This window comes from Neomonachus schauinslandi, chromosome 9 (assembly GCF_002201575.2).
Source record: "Neomonachus schauinslandi chromosome 9, ASM220157v2, whole genome shotgun sequence".
Lineage (NCBI taxonomy): Eukaryota > Metazoa > Chordata > Mammalia > Carnivora > Phocidae > Neomonachus > Neomonachus schauinslandi.
The window spans coordinates 117,888,185-117,912,154 of NC_058411.1; the positions used below are offsets into that span (position 1 = coordinate 117,888,185).

At 40.3% G+C, this 23,970-nt stretch overlaps 1 protein-coding gene and 1 pseudogene across 2 annotated transcripts in view; one reads left to right on the plus strand and one right to left on the minus strand.

Annotated features, from left to right (window-relative positions):
* The window catches only part of GABRB3 (gamma-aminobutyric acid type A receptor subunit beta3), a 235,686-nt gene that overhangs the window by 139,982 nt on the left and 71,734 nt on the right, over window positions 1–23,970 (plus strand). The window lies entirely within an intron of this gene.
* LOC110572231 lies at window positions 5,762–6,841 on the minus strand (annotated as a pseudogene).

Below are 23,970 nucleotides of genomic sequence, written 5' to 3' on the forward strand. Positions count from 1 at the left end.
ATATATAAGATATTTTTTATTATCTAAATAATTTTAATTAGATGACTGAATTTAAACAAAAACAGCAATACTGTATATTGCGGTTTATTAAAATATGCATAAGTGAAATGCATGAAAATAATAGCATAATGGATAGAGGTGAAAAAATAGAAGTATATAGTAGTGAGATTTTTATACTAAATGTAAAGTGGTATAATATCATTTGATATTAAGCTGTGATAAATTAAGTAAATATACTATTAATTCTAAAGTAACCACTAAAGTAAAACAACAAAGAATTATGACTAATAAGTCAAAAAAGGAGATGAAATCATGAGACATACTCAATTAATCCAAATGAACATGGAAAAAGAGAAGAAGATGAGCCAAGAACTAGTGGGAAAACTACAAAAGAAATAGCAACATGATAGATTAATCCAAATCATAACATTAATGAAATTAAATGTAAATGGTTTAAATATCTCAATTAAATTGATAGAACATGATAAATTAGATTTAAAAACAAGAATTAAATATGCACTGCCTACAAGAAATTTACTTTCAACATAAAGATAAAAATCACCTTATAAGTAAATTATTTCCTAAATATGACTCCAAAAGAAAAAAATTGGACTTCATCAAAATTAAAATTTTTGCTCTTCAAAAGACACAGTTAAGAGAATGAAAAGATAAGCCATAGGCTGGAAGAAAATATTTGCAAAGCATACATTTGATAAAGGACAGGCATCTAAAATATCTAAAGAACTCTTAAAACTTAAAATAGCAAAATAAATAAAGCAATTAAAATAATGGATTAGAGATTTGGATAGATCCTTCACCAAGGAACATATATGGATGGTCAAATAAGCACACAAAATGATGCTCTCTATCATTACTTGTTAAGGAAATTCAAAGTAAAACTACACACTTATTAGAATGACTAAAATTTCAAAAGACCAATCATATCTAGTGTTGATGAGGATGTGGAGGAACTGGAACTCTGATGTAGTACTGGTGGGAATGAAAAATGGTACCACTTGGGGAAACAGTTTGTAAGGTTTTAAAAAGTCAGTTATACAGCTACAATGATCCGGCCATTATATTTCTAGATATTTAGCCAAGAGAAAAGGAAATACATGTCCTTGCAAACATACACACATATTCATTACATCTTTATTCCTAGTAGCTAAAAGTGGGAAACAACCTAAATATTTTTCAACAGGTAGAACAGATAAAAAAATATTTAGTATAGCCACACAGTAGAATACTACTGAGCAATAAAAGGGAATGAACTATCGATAAATACAACACGGATGAATCCCAGAATAATTGGGCTAAGTGAAAGAAGTCAGACAAAAAAGAGCTATACTTCAATAAAATTCTGTAAAGAGTCATAATGTCATAAACCTCATTATGGACTCAAAGCCTCCGGAAAGATTAGAAGGAGGGGAATCAGTAAGACAGTGATAGTTATTAAAGGTAATCTGTTGACATAAAAGTGGAAAGTTTAGCTTATTATAACTATTTGAGCTGATTGAGGCTTTTCAGAGTTTAGTCAATCTTTTTGTCACACTTTTCTTGATTCTGCTATGTTTCATCATCATTTCTCATATGTCCCTTGGCCCAGTATACATCATTTTCCTCTAAAAATATTTTAACTGGAAGTGCTCTCTTTTCCTCACAAGAATATATTCATTAAATATGAATATTTACATTTTATTTCCTTTTCCCCAAGTCTTTGTCTCTTTGTGAGCAGTGTGTTAGGTCATTTGAGTTGCTTGCTGTATCTGTGTTGGTTTTGAGTACTATGGCCAATTTGTCTCTTGTCTGAATATAATTAGGGATGGATCCCTAGCCACATCTTCACACTTAACTTTAGAATAAACTGATATCATGTCTCTTTTTGCTTTGAGAACAATTATGACTACAATTCCTTCAGCTTGGCAGATAGGTATTACAACCATCCATTCTTCATGAATGTGCAGCATGCTGAAGCAGAAAGAGAATGAGATTTGGAGATTGGGGCCCAGTTCTGAACCTGATGGTGATTTACTGGGGCACCCTGAGCAAGTTCCATGACTACCTTAATTGGTTTTCTCTTCTACAAAATAGGTAAAATAATAAGGCTTACCTTGCAGAATGTTATAAATATTAAAGGTAATATATGTAAATGGGTATGGCTCATAATCAGTAAGTGATATCACTGTTATTCTATGACTGCATTCCAGAAACACCTGGAAAGGGGACTTCGATGAAAAGGGCCTCTATACCATATCCATCTCCATTTCAACTCTCTTCTTTACCTGCTTGTAATTTCTGTGACACCCTGTAACCCCTGTCTTGGAGCTGCTAGCACTACATTCTCATCATTAACGCAGATGCATCAGTCTCTGGGATGGCTGACTTGATTGAGGCAATCCCTTCTCAGCCTTTACAACTCAGGGGCTGTGTTGTAATCAGCACTGGAATGTGTTCCCCCTCTTCCTGATGCTTATCTGATGTCAGCCCCCCTGGTAGGCCTCCATTCTGGAGGGTGTGATGTGCCTGCCCTCTTTGTTGGGCAGGATAAGTTATTTAGTAGAGGTGACAAACCATGTGTCAAGGAAATTGAGTGCCAGACAGTAAGATGGCATTGGTGACTTGAAGGCCTAATCTGGAACTTTTCTGGGGTCATCTGAGGATGTGTTCTTTCTGGTTCACCCTGTGCCCATTGATATGCCTGGACTAGAGAAGGAGACCACTGTCAAAATATGCCATGAAACTGAGGACTAATTGACCCCATGAGTATAAATTGAGGCCAACACACATTTCTTGACCACTGTGCTAGGTGCTTCCTAAAAAGATGGATACAGTTACTTCCTGAAGAAGCTCACAGTTCGAGGATTCCTCAAACAGATGAGTTCAAAAGGATGTGCCAAATGCAATAATCAAGATATGCACAGGGTGTTCCCTGGTTTCTAGAAAAAAGGAATAAGAGGCTTTTGAGCCAAGCCTGGGATTTTGGGAAAACCATGCTCAGGTTGATGATGCTGGGCTGCTTCAGGATGATTAGGAGCCAGGCTAAGGGATACACTGGGTGTTGGAGTGGATAGTTGTCATGCACCAGCCAGCATGCCTTTTATAATTACCAACTGGGCAAAGGCTCCAAAATAAATGGGCTGCCAGGATTGGAGATTAGGGATTATCTTGCAGAGGATTTGGGGATGCAGAAGAGAGGGGATTATCTACACAAAGAGTTAAGCCAGGAGCCATTCCTGTAGAAGGCAGAGTATGAGTGAAGGTTTTGGGTTGGAAAAGGAGATGGGTTTTCAGGACCTTGCAGCAAGTATAGGCATAGAGTTTGGTAGACAAGGAACTGTGAAAGGGTTCTAAACAGATTTTAGATATTGTTTCAGATTTTGTTTGTGAGCTCACCGTGACATGGTGTGGAAGGTGGATGTATCTTTCAGGCTGCAAGTTGGAATGCTCTTGGAGTAGTCCAGGTAAAAATGCAAGCACCTGTGCTGAAGAAATATGGAAAGGAAGGAATCCATTGGAGTAAATAAAGGAAGGGAAAACTCATGGGAATCAGTTGTTTGAAACTCTGGTTTAAGCAAGGGAGTGATCAGTGATCCTTGCCAAGTTTTCAGCTCATACAAATGAGTAAATATCACTAATTTAAAAAATCAACTCAGAAAGAGCAAGCAGGCTTAGGAAGGACAATGATTTCATTTTTGGTTATGCTGTGTTTTACCTGTTCTAGAGCCTATTGGGAATAGGAGGCCCAGCTCTGGAAAGAGGTCAGTGTGAGCTTGTTAGAAGTGTTAGTACAGGTAGTCTAGGGCTGTAAATGGGTTTTCCAACCACAACATAGGGGCTGCAGTGTATCCGGATAACATCCATCTTTAAGGGCACTTAGAGGGATGACGTCTCTAAGAAGAGGTGGGGAAGGATTGAAGAGAGGTTATAGAAACTGAAGAAAAGCAGATACCATGGAGTGTGTAGTTAGCAGTAAAATGCATGCAAGAGGACCAACAAAGTAAGCACGGAAGCACACCCTGTGGACGCATTGCCTGTGCAGAGGAGTGGAGGAGGCCAGAGTAACCCGAGGAGGTGTGAGAAGTCAGGTGAGGAAGGCACTAAGTAAGGCCACTTGGCCAGCACACTAGATGAAGGAACACAGGCACTTACCACCATCATTAACTGTGAAACACCTTCTCCCCCCTGCCTTAGTAAACAGGATATCAGCTGAGTGGCAAAACCAAATAGATGCACCTTTAACTCCAGACTGTTCTTAGTCTCAACTGGGGCTGCTGCCTCTTTACGCCTATTTTCCATTCTCCCCGGGCCGGTGAAGAACTGGGGCTGCTGATGCTGCATGTTTTCAGGTGCTTTGGTTGATTTCTCCCAGCAGCAACTTGCTGGAAGAAGGTGCCCGTATTGGCCTTGCCCTCAGACCTGTTCACAGCCCCAGCATTCTCCCCGATGCCTTTGCGGTGGCCTCACCCAGAGTGGCTGTCTTCCCTCTTGGTTCTGCTCTGGGCCTCTTTCCCCACCGTCTGTGCACACACCTTTCCAGCCCTGCTCCCCCTTTCCTGAATGCTTCTGGTGCCTGGGGACTTTTTCCCGGTGCCGAGTTTGCTGTGTGAGGGGCTGCGTGGGAAGGGAGTCCTGGATCTCAGAATTAGCCGGGAGATGTCCTGATCTGAAGGAGGCCGGGCATGCTTTGATTCAGGAGCTGAGTCAGACTAATTGGCCCCTTGACATCTTTCATGTGAATGTGCTCTGCGCCCTGCGGTTTTCTCCGCTGACTTGTTGAGGATGACGGGATTTGTGTTCACTGCAGATAGGGGACATAGCCAACTAGCAGAAGATCCCTACACAGTTGTTGAGTTCCTATTGTTATGAGAACAACTGCTCAGAGAATAGTGCCTTTCGCCTCTGGGCCTTAACTTCTTCACCAGCATACCAACTAAAATAGCAGCTGATGATAGTAACTTCATGTTTGGATCTCTTTGAACCATCAATAAATGGCAAAACTAAACATCAGTTCACCTCTTTAATTACTTCAGCTGTGAAATTAAGAAAACCTTCCAAAGCAATCTGTAAGATACTGTAAAAACTGAATATGTGCATAAATATATATTTATATTATCAATATATTATTTTAACATAAATATATAATATATATATAAATTATATGTAAAAATATATAATGCATATTAAAATATTTATATACAAACATATACTTACATATGTATTTATTTATATAATTATTATTTTTTTAAACAGAGATTTTGCCCCCCCCCTTTTCTTTTTCTTTAAGAAGCTTTTATTGGCACAGCCCAGGAAAAGGTGTGGTAGCCATTTATGAGCAAAAACCTGTATCCCAGAAAGGTCTTCAGTGTTAAGTTTAACACCCCACTGAACCAGAAAGTTTAAGTTCCTGAAACTTAAGTTCCAGACTCCTCAGGTCACTAAGAGGTTAAGAGGTTCCCCCACCGAAAAAAAATTTAAGTAAACTCTGTGCCCAATGTGGGGCTCAAACTCATGACCCTGAGATCAAGAGTCACATGCTCTACCAACTGAACCAGCCAGGTGCCCCAAAAGACTCCAAAATTTATAGGTCAAGCCCTGCTGCTTCTGTTAAGATCAGAAAGGCAAGAGACAGTCCTGAATGTGCATCCTTGTTATGGGATGACTGAAAGGGCAGGAAAGAGTATTAAGTTTTTTCAGATTGACTCCAGGTCACTCCCTATTACAAGGACGATGTTTTCAGCAGTCACACTGAAGTGCCTCTCCATTCTGTATTTGGCTAAGCAGCTTCTGCTTAGGACAGGTGGTGGTCATAGGACATGATCATCAGGATGGTAGAGTTCACTCATCAGGCGGTAGATGTAGGAAGGTGCATTCCCACCAAAGTTGGAGATAAAGAGGGTAATGAGCTCTGGGGGGACTAAGTCAAACACAGGGCAGTGAACGCTGACCTTCTCCAGAATGTCCCCTTCTGTGAAAGGCAGGACTTCTTCAGGAGTCACAAACTTGTGAAATGAATCTTCTTCACTGGGGAGCTGTGGGGAAAGCTTGAACATGGGAGCACACACGATGAGCGGGGTGGAATGTGTTTTGCTGCCAGTGCTAGAGTGTGAGTTCCTGTCACAGCTCTCAGGGCACCGTTGGCCAGGATGGTCTTTGTGCCAATGATCACCTTGTTGATTCTTGACATAGCAGCAAAAATGGCAGCATCAGTCATGACAGTCGTCTCAATACCTGTTTTGGATAAATTGACTGCCATTTCATGACCCTGACAGAAAGGAGCACACTCTGCCACAATGACATGGAATTTCCTCTTTCGGGCAGCCTCTTTGAGGAAGGCCTCTACTGTCTGGGAGAAGCCAATGGTCATGATCACCTCATTGAAGTGGATGTGCTCCAGAGCCTGGGCCGCAGTGTTCTGTAGTCCCTTCCAGTTCCACAAGCAGCTCATTAATTGCCTCAATGATGTTGGACTGGAGTTGGGCATAAGGGAAGCTGAAATCCTCGCTCAGGCCTTCCGATGTCAAGAGTTCGTGCAAGGACTCCTGCTGATCGCTCTGAGTCTGCCATACTCCTCCCGGATGATCCTGAGCACTCTCCGCACCATGTTGCCCACTGTGGTCTCTGAGGGCTGCGCGGCCGTCATCTTCTGGCCCTCCCGGCGGATCAGTTCCATCAGTTTCTCTGCGTTGCTCCAGCGGTGGTCTGTGATGATCCGGCGGGGCAGCCCCAGGGTCTCCGGAGCCATGTCCTCGGAGCTGCACAGCCTGCCGTCCCGCTTCAGGGCCTCCACGAAACTCTCGATGCTCCTGTACAACTTCGAGCCCTTAGCCGCGGCTCCTGGCATCTCGAAAAAAGCCGCCTCGCCGGCGGAATCCACACCTGTACGACCTCGGTCCTTGCACTTCCGGAGCTTTGCCCCCCCTTTTTAAAAGGTTTATTTATTTTTATTTTAGAGAGGGTGGGGAGGGGCAGAGGGAGAGAGAGAAAGAGAGAAGCCCCTTGCTGAGCGCAGAGCCTGACCCGGGGCTCAATCCCAGGACCCTGAGATCATGACCTGAGCGGAAATGGAGAGTCAGACGCTCAATGGACTGAGCCACCCAGGCGCCCCTTTATTCATTTAATTACATGTATTTATATATACATGTATATTTATGTATATATTGAGTTTTTAAATACATCTTACAGGTTGCTTTGGAAGGTTCTTAGTATTTGTATATACAGTTGACCTTTGAACAACACAGGTTTGAAACTGCCTAAGTCCATTTATACATGGATCTTTTTCAATAAATACAATACTGTAAATGTATTTCCTCCTCCTTATGATTTTCTTAACATTTTTTCTCTACTTTATTGTAAGAATACAATATGTAATGCATATAACATACAAAATATGTGTTAATCAACTCTTTAGGTTATTAGTAAGGCTTCTGGTCAGTAGGCTATTATTAGTTAAGTTTTGGGGGAGTCAGAAGTTATACACAGATTTTTGATGGTCTTGGGGGTCAGTGCCCCCAACCCTCGTGTTGTTTGGGGGTCAACTGTACATAAAAATGAGCCTATATATTTTTATATATAGTATAAATATAAACATTTTTGATCTATATATAAGTAAAAATTATGTATAAGTGTATATACACAAACACAGAGATATATGTAGCAAAAGTAACTTTCTTTTTGATGCATATATTACTCAGGACCTTGTGGCTGTGCATCAAATTGGAAAGCTCATAGTCTAGGGCTGTTGGGCAGCTGGTTGCCGAGGCAGTCAGTGTGACTCATGGATTACACAAGCCTTCTTGTCCATTATAGCTCCCTTTATTATCTGTCTAGTCTTTACCTGCCCTTCCTATCTCATTATTAAAATTAACAAGTGGGGCGCCTGGGTGGCTCAGTTGGTTGGGCGACTGCCTTCGGCTCAGGTCATGATCCTGGAGTCCCGGGATCGAGTTCCGCATCGGGCTCCCTGCTCGGCGGGGAGCCTGCTTCTCCCTCTGACCCTCCCCTCTCTCATGTGCTCTCTGTCTCTCTCATTCTCTCTGTCTCAAATAAATAAATAAAATCTTTAAAATAAATAAATAAATAAATAAATAAATAAATAAAATAAAATTAACAAGTGATCTAAAAATAGCTTGTAGCATAAGCTTACTTTGTACAAACCACTTTTCTCAGCACTTTGCATATACTCTCGAGACATCCATATGAAGACGTCACTGTTGTCTCCTATCTAGCAGCTTCTCACTTTCCTTTCAATTTGCTCATAGAATCTCAGTTTTGTTCATTCATTCCCCTCAAATGAAGACACCTCAGATATAAATTCTGAAGTCATAGCATCCCCTTCCCCTTGCTAGTGATTTGGTTAGATGGTGATCATACAATCCAGTTTTGGTTAGAGATGTGAGCAGCCTGATAAGCTTCCTGGGAAATTTGTCTTTTTAACAAGAGTCATGAGGAAGACATGGTACTATACAGAAGCTGTGGTATGCCGTATGTGATGTGATGGTTTGCTCTCCATGGCCATATTACAACTAAGGAATGCTAGCCCGAGGAATAGACAGTTTCTGAGAAAAAGGGAAAAAAGGTGATTCCAGGACTGCCAAGCAGTCCTACTTCAAGGCTCCATAGGGCGATGTATTCATTAGCTATTGTCACAATTATGCTGCATAACAATCTGCCTAAAATGCAGTGGCTCAAAACTACAATTATTTTTTCAACTTCACATGTCTGTAGGTTGGCTGAGGGTTGAGTAATCTAGACTGCACTCATGTAGGCTTGGCTCCAAGCTGCAAATTGGGTTCAGGTTTACACCATGTATCTTTCATCTTCTGGGCAAACATACTTGCAAGAGAGCAAGCCAAAGCATGCAAGCACATTTCAAGTTTTTGCTTAAGCCACGTCCTCTAATGTCACAATGGCCAAAGCAAGCCGTAACCACGTCTACCATCAGTTGGCAGGTATGCATCCCTGGTGAAAGTCTCTGCAGAGTCTTGTGACAAAGGATATGGGTGCAGGTAAGAGTGAAAAATTGGCAACAACATCACAGTCTACCAAAGGATATAATTTTCCTTATTATTTAAGCCAGTGGAGACAGGCTTTAATATGGTTTACAGCTAAAGGCATCCAAATAGAGGTAGGTGTTTCAAGCTTCCTAACTTAAAGGCAAGGAAACACGACATGTACTCTAACGCAGAGGCTGTGCTCTTGGAGCTATGTTGAGTAAACACAAGATTATCATTTCTAAGACAGTTGCGGAGAGTTCTTTAGGATTATGTATTAAGTGCATTTTCATTTGCATAGATTTCCTCCCCAAATTGACTTCTTAAATATCACTTTGGACAATAAAGGAAAAGACATAATTTAAGGAAGCGAGGAAATGGAGAAGAGAAGGTAGCAGTGAGGATAAAAGAAACACACACACAGAAACACATTAGGTAATGATGTAAGACAGTGTATGAACCTTGTGGAATTGATGGTTCAGGTATTACTGTGGGATTAAGAGGTCAATAAAATATCTCTCTTCTTTTTTCCTCTCAGAACCAGTTGAGAAAGAGATAAAGTCAACTGAGTAGAAATCAAAATATCAGGTTTATTACTGGTGAGATCTGGAGTGGAGAATATGTCTTTGATAGGCAGGCACACATCATGCTACTCCGAGCCAGGGCAGCACTGGGAAGCTGCAGGCTTCAGAAGCTAGCTTCAAAGGAGAGAGGGCAAGGGGCCCTGTTCAGAGTGCCTGCATTTATTCTGCTCTGATTCACAGATGAGTTACCCCAGTTCCCATGAGAGGAATGATAGCCTAACATCAGTCTCTCCCCACATTGGCGAAGCTCTGTCCAATATCAGTCCCAAGGAAGAAAATTCTCAGATAGAAATAAATGAAGAACTAAGTCAATCAGAGAACGACAAATACTGTATGATTTCACTCATATATGGAATTTAAGAAACAAAACAAGTGAACATAGGGAAAAAAAAACAACAGAGAGGCAAACCAAGAAACAGACTCTTAACTATGGAGAACAAACTGACAGTCACCAGAGGGGAGGCAGGTTGGGGGGATGGGTGCAATAGGGGATGGGTATTAAGGAGGGCCGTTGTGATGAGCACTGGGTGTTGTATGGAAGTATTGAATCACTAAATTGTACATCTGAAACTAATATTGCACAACATGTTAACTAACTAGAATTTAAATAAAAACTTTTTAAAAAAAGATTTAAAGAACTAAAGACTTAATTTAAACCTGATGTGTCTTAAAAGAAATAAGAAGTGGGGCGCCTGAGTGGCTCAGTCATTAAACTTCTGCCTTCGGCTCAGGTCATGTTCCCAGGGTCCTGGGATCGAGCCCCACGTCGGGCTCCCTGCTCAGCGGGAAGCCTGCTTCTCCCTCTCCCACTCCCCCTGCTTGTGTTCCCTCTCTCGCTGTCTCTCACTGTCTGTCAAATAAATAAATAAAATCTTAAAAAATAAATAAATAAAAAGCAATTTGAACTTTATAAACAATAGGAGTGATTTTAGGAAGTCTTGTAATAATGATAGGATTTTAAGAAAACTAAGCACGAATATAACATGAATATATTACTTAGGCTTGAAATGTAGGTAAAGGCTTTATATACTTATTTTGAACCATAACAACAATCAAATATGCCAATAATTCACCATCTTGCTCTGAAGTCTTGAGCTGGGGGATTCTAGCATCTCTGTGTTCTCCCTTCTCTGTCACATTTATCTCTCCCCAGATCCCACTATATCTTCAGGTCTGACCTCTCCCTCCTCCCAGGTTCAGCCCCTCCCTCAACAACATCCCCTCCATCCCATTTCACATATCTCAGAGCCTTCTTCCCTCATCTGTCCAATAGGGCTTTAGGTCATGAGGTTGGGGTTGGACCTACTTGGTTCTACCATTAAATTGTTTAGGATTAAGTAAGTTCATTAACCTAGGCCTCAATTTTCTTGCCTGAGAGTTAACATGACAGCAACATGAGCTTTAGGAAGTGGCTAAGATGATGAGTGTCTCAGAAATGTGTGGTCTTGGTGGTGTTATTATTCTAAGTTCCTCATTGTTGGACTGCTGAAGGTAATTGAAAAGAGCCACAGAAACCTGCTGACTGGCTCCACTATAAATGTACGGTTTCAGTCTCTGTTGGAGCCTCCAAATGGCTCAGCATTTTGTTTTGGTTTTGTGCCCAATTATCTCTAAATACAGAATTGGACTGTTTTATCTGGCTAATAAAATATCCGCCTTGTAGAAAATTTGGAAATTAGAAAATGTTAAAAACCCATGATCCCACCCCCTAAAGATAGCTTTACTCTACTATTTCCACATGTTAGGATATTTTTAGTGTATTAGATATCTCTATCTAGCTGACTAGTTGGCAAACTATAATTCATCCATATAACCTTGTATCCATCTTACTCTCTTCTATGAACTCAGCATATTTTCCTTTCTCTTCATCAGCTCTCTTTCCCTTAGAGCAGCTGTTGGAGAACCTGACTTGTCTCTTTAAACTACGTCAGTTCATTCTGTTCATCTTACCAAGTGGCCACAGAGAAGGTACAGAGACAGAAGCCAACAGCTCTACTACCTCCTTGTTCCCCAGACTCCTATGCGTCCTCCTGCCTTTTAGCTCTTCCACTCTGCTCTGTTTCCATGGCTGTTCTCTGCTTACCTTCTCTGGGACTCAGCTCCTGCTACCACTTTCTCCCTAATGTCAATAGCTCTGGTCTCTCTCAGGTACCCCCCATCAATCATCTCCATGCTGAAGCCTTCCCCCTTGTCTCCACCCGCCAGCCACTGTTCCCTTCCCCACCACTCAGGAACTGTGGTCTCTCTCCCTCCTCAACCTACCAATGTGCCCTTGGTCTTCTGCCTAATGCATTAACCATTTTCACATAAGTTACCCACATCCTCTGAAGCCCCCACACCCATGGCCTCTTTCCAGACTGCCTTTCCTCCAGTTCTCAGCCACTATATAAACTCTTGACTACCTGTGAGTTCCAATTCCTGGTTTTCCTGATACTTGCTCACTTCTTCCCCCCAGTATTTTTTAATTGATTGATCATCCTCTGCCCCTTTCTTAGGGATCAGAGGTTCTTACTCCACACCCACTCTGTGGTTATTCATCCACTTTAAAATCTTCACCTCTTTTAATTTTTAAGCTTTAAACTCTTACTTCCACATCACACTTACTGCTCCTCACTACCCTGCCCCACTGCACTTCCAAATTTTTGTGAGCAAAACAGAACATCTTTACAATGAACTGTTATTCAGCCTTAAAAGGGAAGGAAACCCTGACACATGCTACAACGTGGATGAACCTTGAGGACATTATGCTAAGTAAAATAAGCCAGTCACAAAAGGACAAATAATGTATGATTCCACTTACATGAGACACCTAGAGTAGTCAAGTTCACAGAGACAGAAAGTAAATGGTGGTTGCCAGGATTTGGAAGGAGGGAAGAATGAGGAGTTGGGTTTAATGGGTACGGAGTTTCAGTTTTGCAAGATGAAAGGGGTTCAGGAGATGGGTGGTGGTGATCATGGTTGCACAGTAGTGTGTATATACTTTATGCCACTGAACTGTACACTTAAAAATGGTTCAACTGGTAAAATTTTCTTCCAACTCTATTGAGATATAACTGACATACAACATTGGTACGTTTAATATGTATAATGTGATGACTTGATACACATATATATTGTGAAATTAAGCTAGTAATTTTATGTCATGTGTCTCTTACCACAAAAAAAAAAAAATCTTTTCCTCCTTTTCTGATTTATCCACTTCCTGACCGATGTAGCCTCCCTTAGTCTCCATTTTGGATAAGCAGTTGCTCAGTGTCCTTAACTAGCACCGTGGGAGCACAGCCCCCATTGCTGACCTGACAAGCATGGCGCTGGGATCCTGTGTTTACTTAAGCCCCCCCTCCTGCCTTAGTCTGAGTTTCATCTCTTGAGAATGGCTGCCTCTTCAGTTTACCCTATAGATTGCTTTCCTGAATTCAAACTATACTAATTCTGTAGAATGCCCAGCTTTTTTATGTGTACTTCTCTTTACCAGGAATGAATACCTTCTTTCCTTTCTTTGACAAGCAAAGTTATACATACATGATCTGCACATAGAAAAACAAATTCAAAGTAGATCCTAGAGCTAAATGCAAGCGCTAAAATGATAAAACATTTAGAGAAGAAAAAAGTAAGACTAAATCTTCCTTATCTTAGGTTCAGTAAAAATTTCTTAGATGTGACATCAAAAGTCCAAGTGATAAAAAAAGACAAAAGACATTGATAATTTGGACTGTATCAAAATTTAAAATTTTAGCTCTTTAAAATATTGCTAAGAGAATGAAAAACAATCCACAACCAGGGAGAAAATATTTGCAAAGCATATAACTGACATAGGAACTTATGTTTAGATCACAGAAAGAACTCTTGCAACATAATAAGAAAAACACAGATTGGCAAAGATTCTGAACACACCTTTCAAAGACATTAAATGAATGGCCAATAAGCAAAAGAAATGGGAAATGCAAATTAAAAGCAAAATGAGATACTCATATCATACCTACTAGGTTGACCATAGTAATAATAATAAAAAAGAAAATAGCAAGAGTTTGCACGGATGTGGAGAAATTGGAACCCTCATATTGCTGTTGTGACTGTAAACTGATGAAATTACTTTAGAAAAACAGTTGGGCATTTTCTTAGGGTAGTTACTGTATGGTCCAGCAGTTCCACTCCTAGGTAGGTACCCAAGAAATGAAAACGTTTGCCCACAAAAGACTTATACACAAATGTTCATAGCAGCATTATTTATAATACCCAAAAAGTGAGTATTCAGATACCCAAATGTTCATCAATTGACAAATGCACTAACAAACTGGTATAGATTCATACTAGGCGATAAATATTTGGCACTAAAAAGAAATGAAGCACTAACATATGCTCCAAATAAATGTGCATCAAAAATATCATGCTAAGTGAAAGAAGCCAGATGCAAAATAATACACGCAGTGTGGTTCCATTTATATGAAATGTCTAGAAGAGGAAAATCTACAGAGACAGAAAGTAGATTAGTGGTTGCTTAGGGTGATAACAGTGTAATGGAGAGTCACTACAAATGGACACATGGCTTATTTGGGATGATGGCTATGTTCTAAAATTAAACCATGGTGGGGGCGCCTGGGTGGCTCATTTGGTTAAGCATGTGCCTTCAATTCAGGTCATGGTCCCAGGGTCCTGGGATTGAGCCCCGTGTCAGGCTCCCTGCTCCGTGGGGAGCCTGCTTCTCCCTCTACCTGCCGCTCTCCCTCCTTGTGCTCTGTCAAATAAATAAATAAAATATTGAAAAATAATTAATTAATCAATTTAATTAAACTGTGGTGAACTTTGCAAATTTACAAAAAAACCTATTTAATTGCACCCTTAAAACTGGTGAATTTTTTGATATATAAATTATATCTCACTATTAAAAATAGATCTCATTATTTGGAGTGTAGAAATAAAATTTAAATGTAGTCTTAATTAAAATACCAGGCATGAATAAATCAGGCAAGTTTCATGTACACCTGAAACTAATGTGACATTGTTTCCAAGTATACTTCAATAAAATATATATGTTATATAAATACAATATATATTACATGTATATTATAAATGATATGTATAATATAAACATAATATATAATATAAATATATAATAGCAGGCATAATAAAGATGGCCTAATTTCTGTTAACAAGTAGTTTATCTCTGTGTGTACACACACACACACACACACACAAATACCAGATCAGAAAAAGAACTGAAAGTGTATGCATCAGAACAGGAACAAAGGTGACTGTTGATTGGAGATATTAGAGGTGTTTTTAGTTTTCTCTTTTCCATTCATTTTCTAATTTTACCACAAATCTAGATGAGAATTTTCACTGAGACTCCATCACATGCTGATGAGATAAAATTACTCTCTTTATTGGCCTGCCTCCTCCTTAGCACTTCCTTTCCTCACTGCACACACACTATCACGAGGACACTAGCATCTCATTGCCTAAATTTCTTGCAAACATATTCACATCTTTCTTTTTCAGGGGAGCAGACATTTTATTTATTTAAAAATATGTGTTTAAATACAGGGAATTTTGTCCTTTTTTTCCCAATATAGCATTTTATAAGTTTAAGTTGTACAATGTGATGACTTGATAAATGTGTATATTGGGAAATATTTACCACAATAAGGTTAGTTAACACATCCTGCACTTCACATAATTACCATTTTGTTGTTATTGTTGTTATGGTGAGAACATTAAAGCTCTGCTCTCATAGTAACTTTCAAATATATCATACAGTATTATCAACTATTAATTATAGTCACCATGCTATACTTTAGATCCCCAGAACTTATCCATCTTATAACTGGAAATTTGTACCCTTCATCCAGCATCTTCCCTTTTTCCCCACACTTCAACCCCACCACCAATCTACTCTCTCTTTCAGCTTTTCTAGATTCCATATATAGGTGGATCATACAGTATTTGTCTTTCTCTGTCTTGACTTATTTCACATAGCATAATCCTCCCAAAGTCCATCCATGTTGTCTCAAATGGCAGAATTTCTTTTTTATGGTTGAGTAGTATTCCATCGTATATATAGAGATATATCTATCTCTCTCTATATTCCATTGTATAGTAATATTCCATTGTGTATATATATACACATATATATACATATCATATTCCATATATATATATGCACACACACACACATACCACATTTTCTTTATCCATTCATCTTTTGATGGACACTTAAGTTGTCTCCATGTCTTGGCTATTGTAAATAACACTGCAATAAACATAGAGATGCAAATATCTCTTTGAGATAGTGATGTCATCTTTTTTGGATATATTTTCAGAAGTGGGATTGCTGGGTCATATGGTTTATTTTTTAATTTTTTGAGGAACTCCCTTTCATTTTCAGTAGTGGCTGCACCAATTTACATTCCCACTAACAGAGCCACCAGGGTTCCCTTTTCTCCACATCCTCCCCAGCGTTCCTCAGCTCTTATTTTTTTGATAATAGCCATTCTCACAGCACCCATGATCTTCTATTGCCGTCACCACACCCTTCATGGACTGTGGTGGTTTATTAGTTGCTAGGACTGCCATTACAAAGTACCACAGACCAGGTGGATTAAACAACAGAAATGTATTTTCTTGCAGTTCTGGAGTCTAGAAGTTTAAGATTAAGGTGTCAGCAGGGTTGGTTCCTGCTGATGGCTCTGAGGGAGAATCTGTTCCAGGCCCTTCTCCTAGCTTGTGGTAGTTTAATGGCCATCTTTGGGTTCCCTGGCTTGTAGAGGCATCACCCCAATTTCTGCCTTCATGTTCACAGCTGTTCTCCCTGTGTGGTGTCCATGCCCAAATTTCCCCTTTTTATAAGGACACTACTCATATTGAACATTGATAGTCTTATTTCCCTTTGAATTCCCTCTTCTGTATATTGGTAATGACATATACATGGTCATCAATAATGTTTATTGGATAAATAAATGAAAACTGTAACAACAGAGTGAGAAGGTTTGTACCTTGAAGTTTAGACTGAGGTTGACCATAAGGCTAATCCCAGTAAAAACCTGTGGAGTGAATCTCCACAACACACACACACACACACACGGCCATCCTTAAACCCAGAGAATGTGTTTTGATTGCATATTGGTTCTGTCATGTTCCCATGCTCAGAAGGAATGCAGATACTAATGGCATTGACCTCAGTGTACTGTGAGGGAGTCTGAAGACACCACAGGAAGAAAATTGTTCCTGCCCACAACTGAAGACCGCATTTTGGCTGATGCCCACAGCTGCTATTTTCAGTTTGCTCTAATAAGTGACTCTATCCTTGAGGATTTAAGGTTACTTAGTGGATGTGCTCAAAATGGGCTGTCCATCTCTGATTGCTCCTTGTCCCTTTGCTTGTTTGCTTTTCTGTTTTCCAGCACCCACAACTCTGTGACTGTACTTGAGCTATTATATATTGATTATCTCCTATAACCCAAAATGGGTGCACGGGGTGTTTGTGAAACAAGTAGATAGCAATTACTTGGTGAACTGTTATATATGGCCTGTGTTGTTTTACAGAATTGTGAAATTTTAGGAATCTTCATAGTCATCAAGGACAACCTCTTTATTTTAGGTGAGGATCTGACTGAGTCCACAGTGGAAGAGAGTCCAAGAAGGCTCCATGGTGGACATGTCACTTGAGTATTCTTTGCAGGAAGATGGGATGGGGTAGGAAAAGCTTGTGAGATGGTGAAAATATAAAGAGGGCTAGCCGTGGCGAGGAGCAGGGTGAGACAGAGGGAATCAGACTGAGTGGCTGTGTAAGTGCAGTTGGAAAATGGACCACAAAGCCCGTGGGGACCAGCCAGAGTTCATAGCTCATGTGCTGGACAGGGAGAACACTTAGTTGCTGAAGAAGAGCAGGTTTTTGGCTCAAGCAATGATGAGCCCAGTATCAGGTTTATTTGCAGGTGCAGGATAGGTCACCCTGGCAGGATCCGCCTGTCGGAGTCCTAGAAACACAGACTGAGGGAAGTAAGAGCATGAAGGCCTGGAGCTGCAGGGCCTGGCCAGGACCAGAGCACACAGGGGACTCCTCAGGAGAGGACAGGCTCCTCTGTGCTGCCTCAGATGCAAACACAGAGTGAGGTGGGGCTGACCGGCAAGGAGCCAGCCTAAGGCAGGGGGAGGTGGTACACTGCACTGCCTAGGGATGATGATGAGGGTACTGGCCAGGATGGGGGTTGGGGGGGGGAGGAGAAAGTAAGGAAAAGAAGGAGCTTTAAAAGATTTTGATGTGAGAAAAGATGGGGCTTGAACAGCGGATCTAAATAAAAGGGTCACATGTCTTTTGGACTGAATTCTTAACAAGTATTCCTCTTATAAGCTTGGTTAGGCAAATGTAGCAAATAAATGAATAGAAAGTGATGAATGAATGAATGAATGAATATAAGACTGAATGACTAAGTTCATGAATAAATTAATTGATTTAATAAGTGCCTGGCCATTAACTAACTGATAATCTTTTTCGCAATAACCCACAATATTTAAAAATTACATACTGGTGCAGCTATCCAGTACTTCTTTGGTGTGTGTGTGGGTGTGTGTGTGTGTGCGCGCACATATATATGCAGATATGTATATGCAGAGAGATAGGTAGATAGCTAGTGAGAATTGGAGTGAGAACAGTAATTCAAAGTGTTCTTTCTGTTTCTCATGCCTTTGCAAGCTTTCTCAGCTTTCCCAACTCCACAGCTAGGATTCAGCCACTGTGCTGCTGATAGGTATATTTTTTTAGCTGGTAGTCACAGCTTAGAGATTTTCCTTCCCATGAGTTTGGAATTGTATATTTGTGTGTATTTACATTTACATTTATACACATACATATATCTGTGTGTTTGTGGGTGCATGTGTGTGTGTCCATTCCCTGTTCTTTATTCTTTTTTTTGTGTTTTATTGTTATGTTAATCACCATACATTACATCATTAGTTTTTGATGTAGTGTTCCATGATTCATTGTTTGTGCATAACACCCAGTGCTCCGTTCAGTATGTGCCCTCTTTAATACCTATCACCAGGCTAACCCATCCTCCCAGCCCCGTCCCCTCTAGAACCCTCAGTTTGTTTTTCAGAGTCCATCATCTCTCATGGTTCGTCTCCCCCTCCGATTTCCCCCCTTCATTCTTCCCTTCCTGCTATCTTCTTCTTCTTTTTTTCTTAACATATATTGCATTATTTGTTTCAGAGATACAGATCTGTGTTTTGTCTTGCACAAATCACAGTGCTCACCATTCCTGTTCTTTATTCTTAATGTTACTTCATTTTGGCAAGACACTCTGCAGCTGTGTATGCCTCTTGCTGTCAGTTCTCCTCTGTCAGCCAGGGAACCCAACTGCACCTGACACTGGCCCAGGAATGAACTGGTAGACTGGTGGGATGGAAATCGTCATCCACCCCTTGACACATCCAGTGTGACTCAGATGTGCTTATGAAACTGACCAGAGCAGATGCAATCTCCTTCTCAGGTCCGGGGGTTTAGTCATGGACAGTTGAGAAGCAAAGTATAATTCTGGGAACCTTAATTCTGACCACGAGTTTGTATTCCACAGGATTGCTGACCCTGTATTCCAGTGTCCTGTCCCTTGGCTAATCTTTGAACCTCAGCTACACCAGTCAATCCCTTATCCCCCTTCCTTACTCTCTCACTGTCATCTGGCCTGTCCCAGAGGGAGGGCAACCCTGAGAACTAAGGTCCCTGGAGCAGCTCTGTCAAGCCTGTTCTACAGAACCTCCCAACATTTGCTTCAGCTCTGGGAAGTCATCTGATACAGTGACCAAGTTCCAGACATTATTTATCTGGCTCATGTCCTGCACTGGAAGGCCATCAGATCATCACAGTTTGTCATTCTTAAAAGTAAATTTGCTAATGACCATAAGGGCTGGAAGTAAGTCTAAGGACTTTTACAGATGTCTGTCACTCACAGTACTGTTTCATTTAACCTTGCACAAATGGCTTAAGGATATGGGGTTACATTTTCAGTCAGAGCATAGCAGGAGACAACAAAAAGGATTGTAGCTTTTGTGACATCACACCCTATACATTTTAAGTGCCAACAGTTTCACGGTTTTAAAGGTGAATATAAAGCAAGTGAATCATGACTGATTAAATTACCAGCTGTTAATTATATTGCTGGTTATAAATTATAAACTCTAATTCTAATTAACACAGCTGTTAATTAATTGACAACTTTGGTTGTGTTACAACTGAGTCTGGCATGCACAATTCCAAACTCATGGGAAGGGGAAAAAAAATGTGTCTTCAAGCTGTACAATCAGTGGCACAGTGACTAAATCCTAGCTGTGTGGATCCTGAGGCAGCTTACAAGGGAACGAGACACATAAAGGACACTCAGAATTACTGTTCTCATACTAAAAATAGTCTAGCTGTTATCTAACATGAGGCCAGTCACATATGGAAAACCTGTATTTTAGTATCCAACATTATTCACAAAATCAGGAAAATGTACAATTAACTTGATAGTTGATGTTCTAACAAGCACCTTGGTGAATACAGACCTTTTGATACTTTAAATCACCATCTGGATGCTATGTGAAAGTTTGTTGTCAATGGCTAGGACCCTCTTGGCTGGCCCACAGCTCTGCTTGATGACTCCTGTGAACTCGTATGCCTAGGAATAGTGTCAGATATTACGTTGAAGTTTACCAGGACCACAATGGCCAGCCGAAGGAGTGCACTTGCTTTCTTAAAACAATGCTCTTCCTTTTGAATAATTGAACAGTTCTTGTTTATTTACCAACTTCTAAAGTAAAACATGGGCATTTTAACAATCGGAATCATCCTTTCATGACTCCTGTTGGCACCATCAACATTTCACCTTCTTTTCATGAATCCTAAATCTTCCCTGTGCATTCATGATGTGAAGGTATAAGTATTAAAGGGAATAATTAGAAACATCTGTTTACATTTACCAGAAGCAGATATTAGAAGAATTAAAATAAGCAAAACCAGCTTGCAATAGCTTAAAGAAATTGAATATACAAGAATGTCTGAATATCATGAGAATGCTGGATTTCTGTGTAAACACACTATATGAATACACTGTGTGATATAAAAAGATCCTTTATGAAATGATATAAACAGCAAGCAAAGTTAATATGTACTGAATAAATATTCTGAAATATTCATTTCTCTTGTTCTTTTACCAAACAGCTCGTCAGTGTGCTGTTTGACGGTAGCAGTGCAAGTTGGGTTGATGGCCACAGTTATTTATAGTGTCAGGACCTGGAACGAGGCAGGACATCCATGCTCTGAGGCAGTGCTCAAACACCTGTGCTGAAACACTGTCAGAAACCTGTAATCCTAGAGCCCCAACCCACGTCTTCATGTTGTCATGTTAGCTGCTTGACAGAGTTGATGGTTTTTGTTGAGACTGCTTGAAGCAGTTTGCAGCAGGACACATTGGCAACCACTAGAATCTCAGATGCAAGTGGGAAGATTGTGTTCTTGCAACTCACGCAGCACAGATTCTCCTCTCCATGGCAGCGCATGGTGGGAGCCGTCCATATGCCTGCGTTTCAGTACACACGTGCATGCTTTCTAAATATAGACTGTTGATGCTAGGACATAGAGTTTACTGATTTTAATGAAGTGAAAGGATCCTGTATAATTTTAAGTAAAAATAGTGATCAGAATGTGAACTCATGGTGTAAAGACTAATTACATGCAAAAATAAGAATCACAAATGGAACTTTTAAAAAATACCAGTGCTGGGTGTTACCTCCTACAATTCTGACCCAAGCCAGTTAGATTGGGCCCTGGAATTGGACTAGGAATAAGGAAAGAGAAAAGGTAAAGATGATAAAGACACTACCAAATAGAGCTGTCAAAAGAGCAACTGGATAAGGAATCAGTGCTCAAAGGGATACCTGGCTTGCAGATAAAAACAGGGAGTCATTAGCTAAACATTCTGTTAAATACCCTAGGGATGGATGACATCACCATGGAAGAGGGGAAGAAAGAGGAAAGGAGCAGGGACAAGCCTGAGGCAGTCAAACATTGAGATATAGTTGGGAACCTCCATACTGTTTTCCAAAGTGGCTGTACCAGCTTGCATTCCCACCAACAGTGTAAGAGTGTTCTCCTTTCTCCACATCCTTGCCAACATTTGTTGTTTCCTGCCTTGTTAATTTTAGCCATTCTAACTGGTGTAAGGTGGTATCTCATTGTGGTTTTGATTTGAATTTCCCTGATGGCTAGTGATGTTGAACATTTTTTCATGTGTCTGTTAGCCATTTGTATGTCTTCTTTGGGGAAGTGTCTATTCATGTCTTCTGCCCATTTTTTGACTTGATTATTTGTTTTTTGGGTGTTGAGTTTGAGAAGTTCTTTATAGATCTTGGATACCAGTCCTTTTTCTGTAGTGTCATTTGCAAATATCTTCTCCAATTCATGGGTTGTCTCTTTGTTGACTGTTTCCTTTGCTGTGCAGAAGCTTTTTATCTTGATGAAGTCCCAAAAGTTCATTTTTGCTTTTGTTTCCCTATACAATGGAATATTATTCAGCCATCAGAAGGGATGAATACCCACAATTTGCATCGACATGGATGGAACTGGAGGGGATTATGCTAAGTGAAATAAGTCAAGCAGAGAAAGACAATTACCATATGGTTTCACTCATATGTGGAACATAAGGAATAGAGTGGAGGAGCATAGGGGAAGGAGGGAAAACTGAATCGGAAGAAATCAGAAGGGAGACAAACCATATGAGACTCTTGATTCTGGGAAACAAACTGAAGGTTACAGAAGGGAGAAGGATGGGGAGATACGGTAGCCAGGTGATGGGTATTAAGGAGGGAACCTGTGGTGATGAGCACTGGGTGTTATATGCAACTAATGAATCATTGAACACTATATCAAAAACTCATGCTGGCTAACTGAACATAATAATAAAAAAGAGCGAGAGAAAGAGATGGGAGGTAGAAACACAGGAGCTTTGAGCTGAACTACCAATGGAGTAGGAAGGCTAGAAGAGGGAGTGTCTCAGTCTGAGTAGAGGGTCTCAAGGAGAGCGAGCTTTCAGCCATGCTTCAAGCTCCCTATATGTTGAGTCAAAGGAGGACAAAAAGTGCCCTTTGGAGGTCGTTGGGCAACCTTGCTGTGACCAGGTTGGAGACTGGAAGCAAGTCTCAGATGGACTGATGAGGGGATAAGAACTCTGTGTTCAGCAATTTGGTTGACCAGAAATTCTAAAGAACTCTCAGTATAAAACTATTAGAAATGGTGAACAAATCATAATAAACATTATTGAAATATATCATTTAATTTATAGGAAAATAAGAGAAAGTTCCAGGAGCCACAAAAAAGGACAGATTTTGAGAGAAAGCTGAGGATGAAAGTGTTGTAAGCTACACTTGAAGACTGGAAAGCCTGGGGTCATTTGCCCTATGTGACCAGTTGGCTTGCTGTTAATGACCACGCAGAAATAAGAGACTAAGCTAAGGAACTCTACAAAGCAGAGGGTTAAAATTGAGTCTTCATAGAACTGACGCAACCAAGGGCTGCACACTCATTAAAAGGGTATTGTAGAAAAACATTCCCCAAAGGGAATTCCATCAAAGGGAGATGATAAGGAAATGTGTCTGTCTCACTGGGCTTTAGGTGGCATGAAAGATGTCTTCCCTGAGAATTTGTATCACATGCCTATACTAATCTGGATTTGGGATTGACTTTAAACTGCAGAGAAATTTTCACTGGAAGTGATCCAAGGTTATCAACCAATGTGGAACACCAGGTGAAAGCACATGCAGAACTTTTATGAAGGGACACGCTGGCAACACAGATCCAAAGTTCTGCTCACTTGATTAGCAAATGTTTATGAAACCTCTATCATGTGCAAGGCACTGTCTTAGTACTGTGCTCATAATACATCATTGAGCAAAACAAAGTTCCTGTACTCATGCAACTTACATTCTAGCATGGGAGAAAGAAAATAAACATAATTTAAAAATATAACAAATATATCATCTAGAATATGAGCAGGGTTAACAGGATGTAAGAGTGCAGGGATGAAGGTTGCCATTGTCAGGAACAGCTTGTTCAAAAGGTGAATTTGAGTAAAGATGAAGCTGAGTAAGTCAGACTAAGTTGAGGAAGGTTATTTGGGGAAAGAGAGTTCCAGGCAGAAGGCATAGTTAATACAAAGGGCCTAAGGTCTGGATTGTTTGAGGAACAACAAAGAGAGTGTTGTTGCTGAAATGAAGTTAGCAAAGAAGAGGCCAGAGAGGTGGTAAGTGGACCAGAGCATGTCCACCTGGGCTTAATTTTCAGTGAACTAAGGAGCCATAGTATGGTTTTGAACACCAGAGCAAATGATCTGACTTAAATTGTTAAAAGTCACTCCAGATGCTCTATT